The sequence below is a fragment of the Marmota monax genome, unplaced genomic scaffold (genome assembly GCF_021218885.2).
Source record: "Marmota monax isolate L192 unplaced genomic scaffold, Marmota_monax_Labrador192_F-V1.1 WCK01_AAM20220418_F8-fsc00045, whole genome shotgun sequence".
Taxonomy (NCBI): Eukaryota; Metazoa; Chordata; class Mammalia; order Rodentia; family Sciuridae; genus Marmota; species Marmota monax.
The window spans coordinates 938,106-943,051 of NW_026692132.1; the positions used below are offsets into that span (position 1 = coordinate 938,106).

The 4,946-nt window shown below is 36.5% G+C and overlaps 1 pseudogene; it reads left to right on the forward strand.

Annotated features, from left to right (window-relative positions):
* The first annotated feature begins 2,820 nt into the window (after positions 1-2,820).
* Positions 2,821-3,522, forward strand: LOC124108404 (bax inhibitor 1-like; annotated as a pseudogene).
* Positions 3,523-4,946: the final 1,424 nt, after the last annotated feature.

Consider the following 4,946-nt stretch of genomic DNA (forward strand, 5'->3'; position numbering starts at 1 on the left):
AAAGAATGAAGAAATGGGAAACTTGAAAGCTGTGGAGATGGGAAATAGGCATGGAACACAGGAAAAGGAAGTCCTCTTTGGAGTCCCTGCCCCTTTTTGGGTGTCTTGAATTCTATCCTTTTCCTTCAGTGTAGGCAAAAGCCCTTCCATGTCACTCCTGAACACTTCCCCACCCTCTTCTCCTAAGAAAGGGAGGTAGAGGACTAAGTTCCTTTTTCCTCATTTCCTGGTGAATTTTCACAAAGACCCAGCCCAAAGATGTTCTCAGATTCAGCCAGGACCTTCCTTTTATTCCTGAATAACTGTCTCCAGGTGAAGATACCAATTGGAAATCCACTTCTCCTTATAGTCCAGTTCAAGATTGTGCTGATAAACCCTAATTTTCTTTCTCTGATCCAGCATTTTAAATTCTTACTATGTTTCAGGCCCAGAGTCCCAATGAAAATTGATAGATAAATAAAAAAGGACATTGAGCAATCACCTAGTCCTGCAGCTATGCTTGATAATAGAGATTCCCTTTGAATTGCTCTTCCAGCCTTCTTCTGTCCTTTCCCACACTGCTGCCACTCTCTGAACCAAGAATGAAGAGCCAGTTCTCTGGTTAAACAGCCAAGGTCCCTGCTCAATCCTGGTTCTCTTGTTCTACCATGAGGACCCTGGTTGTGGAAGTATCTCTGCTTTATCTCCTGGTCATCATTCTATGAGGTCATTTGAGGAGGCCTGTACTGTCATCATGGCCACCAGTCTGCGAGAGCTTGTCTTGGGGCTTATCCAAGCTCCAGGAGGCAAACTGCAGATGGTTCTTCTATTTTTAGAACCTGGGATATTGCCCATGAATGAACCAGTGACCTGGAAAAGCCAATTCTCCCTCCAATCTCTGTTCTGACTCCCTTATTGCCCTTCATTGTTATACCAGAGTTTCCTTTGGGCTATGGACTAGAATGAAATGACCCAGAGATAAACTGAGCTGGACTGTAGTATGGGGACACAGACCCTGACATCTCATGTACCTGCCAAGATTGTAGCCACCAAGACTGACTTAAGGTATCACACACTAGACTGTTTGTTCTTGATATCTGTTTTTCTGTTGATGCTGGGGTCTCCCAAATTTCCCATCATGCTTTGCTTTCTTATTAGTAAAACATTTTTAAGTATTCTCCTCAATTTTTATGTATTTTTTATAAATTCTACACAATGCATTTGTACTAATATACATGTTATGAAGCTCATACAGAAAATAAAAGATTTATAAGCTGAAATAGTTCTGAAGTATTAGAAGTTCCCATGTTATTATTTTTTCTACCCTATAGATCTTCTGGCATCTCCAACTATGTGACAATAATTGTGCTTCATGGTTAATTGAGAAAATGTTCATTGGCAGCTTTTTAAATTAAAAAAAAATTTTATTGCACTGCTAGCTATTGTTGATTTGAGGCATAATGTAAAGATTTTTGTTGGCTAAAGATTTTTTAGCAATATATAATAATACATATCTGAAATTTCTTTATTAGAAAGGTGACCATCTTTGGGTTAAGCTTTGCCTTCCCTCTGAGGTCTCTTAGAACACAAACCTTTTGGAAAAAAGTTGGAGTTGAAGCATGTTGCATCCTTTGGATTAGTACCTAAATCAGAATGTTTTCCTCAGAGTCCTAGTGCCCAGCAGGTAGGAAAATTCTAATAACTACTAGTTGAATGAGAGAATGAACATGGAAAAGATGTGAAAAGGAAAAATCAAGAAGAGCAAGAGGGAACTAGGGTGCCAGTTGGGACCATGAATGGGAGTGCGCCCCTCTTCCTGATTTTGCTGAGGTATGGAAAGGTTTTTTTCTCTTCCTGGCAGCAGTAGTTCAGCATAGTATGTTTTCTTTCAGTGCAGAGATTCTCTGCTCTGAGATATTAAAGGGAATGCAGGGGGTCTGGGTCCTTCCAGGTTAGAGTCGGATCCTCTACACCCTAGCCATCTGGAAAGAGGAGCCTGTTCCTGCCTTTCTGAGTCAGCCAAGCAGAGCCACTATTACATTTATCACCTTTATTCTGTTCTTAGAGCAGCCTACAATATATCTATTCACTGATGCTTATAGGGTATTCACAGGACCCCCTTTGGTATCTTTAGGACATTTTTGTAGGCAGTAGAAGATTTGTTTTTCTAGAGAAGAGATGTATACTGAAATTCTACCCATCTAGTCAGCCTTGGGCAGGCCTTTTTTTTTGATCCCTTCCCTGAGAGAGTAAGTAAGAACATTCTTTCTTCTTTATTCTCTCAGTATTCTTAGAGATATTTGTAATGCATGAATACATGTATGAATGTGTGTCCACAAACAGCACTAATTAAATTTGAATAGCAATGAATTGATAGATTTTCACGGGAGAATTGACATCTTTGTAACACTGAACTATGGTATTTGGGGGAAATGGTAAATTGCTATGTCTCTCTATTCAAGTCTACTTTAATGTCCTCCAATTACATATAACATTTATTATCCTATAGGTCAGCTGACTTGTTATTTGTTTAACCTTAGGAATTTTTATATTTTGTTTTGTTGTTGGATATTGGCTGTTCCTAATTGATTTTTGCAAGTTGACATCCACAGTTTACCAAACACATTACAGAATTGTTTTGTCAAGTTCCTCAAAAAATTCAGCTAGTATTTTGTTTGGGATTGCATTGATTTTATAGGTTACTTCTGGAAAAATTGGAGTTTTACATTTTCTACCTTCTTTATGTCTTTTAGACAAGCTTTCAAAAATTCAGTAGGTTTTAGAAAGCACATCTGGGGTTAGAAGAGTCAGAAGGTTCCTGAGAGGCAGATTCAGAAGAGTGGTGGCTGTTACTCAGACTCTGGAACCATGAACAGATTTGACCAGAAGATCAACTCTGATGCACTTAAAAATTTCACGTACTGTCTTGAGACAGTAACACTTGAAGGAGGTCTATGCCAAATTTTCCCTTTGTATGTCTTTGGAGATTGTGGGGCCTATGTTTATGTGGGCACTCATTTCATTCAGGTGGATCTGCTGTTTGCATTGGGATCCCTGGGATTAATGATTTGGCTGATGGGAACACCTTGAAATTGTGAAAATGAGCAGAAAAGACTGGGACTTCAGGTCAGATTTGCTCTTACAGGAGTTGGCCTGGGCGCTGCTCTGCTGTGCATTGCTGTCAATCCCAGCATCCTTCCCAGGCCTTCATGGGCACAGCAATGGTCTTCACCTGCTTCCCCCTGAGTGCACTTTGGGCCAGGCACCTCTTTCTGGGGGGTATCTTGATGTCAGACATAGCCTGATGATTTTGTCTTTCCTAGGGAAACTTTCCTTTGGATCCATTTGGCTTTTCCAGGCAAAACTCCATAGGGGCTAGTGGTCATGTGTGACTTTGCCCTTTTTGATAATCAATTCATTATTGAAAAGGCTGAAAATTTCAATAAGGATTATATCTAGCACTGTGTTGATCTCTTCTTAGATTTTGTTTTTCTCTTCCAAAAACTCATGATGATTTCTGGCTATAAAAAAAAGACAAAATGAAAGAGAAGTGAAATGACCATTCAGCCTTTCCCAGTTCGACTTCCTCTCCCTCCACCTCTCAGGTCCTCTTTGCACATGTTTTTTTTTTTTTTTTTTTGATTGAAATAACTGATTATCAGAATATAGTTTGGAATTTGGCTTCATAAAGAAAACTTCAATATATTTTGAACTTTTGTCATTAGAAGCAGATGCATTTCTTATTATTTTGTTTCCTAGATGTTACAGATTTTCTTGCTATTGTGAATAATGTCTTAGTTTCCATTTTTAAAGTGTTTGCAAGTCTGTAGAAATGCTGCTTTTTTTTTGTAGATGGGTCTTGCATTTAGTCCCCCTGCTGAACTCTTATTAGATCTCAGTGTGTCTTTGCATCTATAGGAATTCATCATTCATGAGCATGTAATTTGAAAATCATGAAAATTTGATCACTTTCCTTTCAACCTAAATCCTCTGATTGTTGTTATCCTAAGTTTTAGCATTAGCTAAATAATAAGAAATGCATCTGCTTCTAATGACAAAAGTTCAAAATATATTGAAGTTTTTTTTTTATGAAGCCAAACTCCAAACTATATTCTGATAATCAGTTATTTCAATAAAAAATAAATAAAAATAGAGAAAACCTCAAAGCACGTGAATTTTTCTGATCCAGAAGTTGGGTAGTCAATATTTTTTGTGTTATTTCTAGTCTTCTCCATTTTTTTAAAACAGAATGCATTACAATTCATATTATACATATAGAGCACAATTTTTCATATCTCTGGTTGTACATAAAGTAGAGTCATATTGAATATAATATTTGCTGTATATTTTGAGTATAGATACTTTACTAAATTAAGGGAATTAATTACCTTCCATTCCTATTTTAGTGAGAGGTTTTATCATTGATATATGTGAAATTTCTATCAAGTGATTTTCTGGAGTGATTGAGAAAGCATTTGATTTTTTTTCTCCCTATGGATTATGTTAATAGATTTCTGTTGTCATGTGACTTTAACGTTACCAGAATAAGCCTCACTTAATCATAATGCACACTTTTTATATAATAGTGAATTCAGTTGACTTATATTTTATTTAAGATTTTAGGATCTGTAAGTAAAAATGACTGTTGTATTATTTTCTTATCCTATTCTTGTTAAGTTTTGAATTAATCAATACTAATTGAGTAGAATGAGTTGTGTAGTTTTCACCTTTTTTCTACTTTCTGAAACATTTTCCAGATTGGATTAACTTGTTCTTTGAAATACCATTTGTAAAACTACCTAGCCTAGGGACATTTTTTTCCCCTTAGAGTTGGGGAAGTTGTGTCTTTTCTGTTGTAGTTAACAATTTCAATTTCTTTGTGTGTGTGTGTGTGTGTTTTTATTTTTTAAAAAATTTTAATTTTTTATATATGACATCAGAATGCATTACAATTCATATTACACATA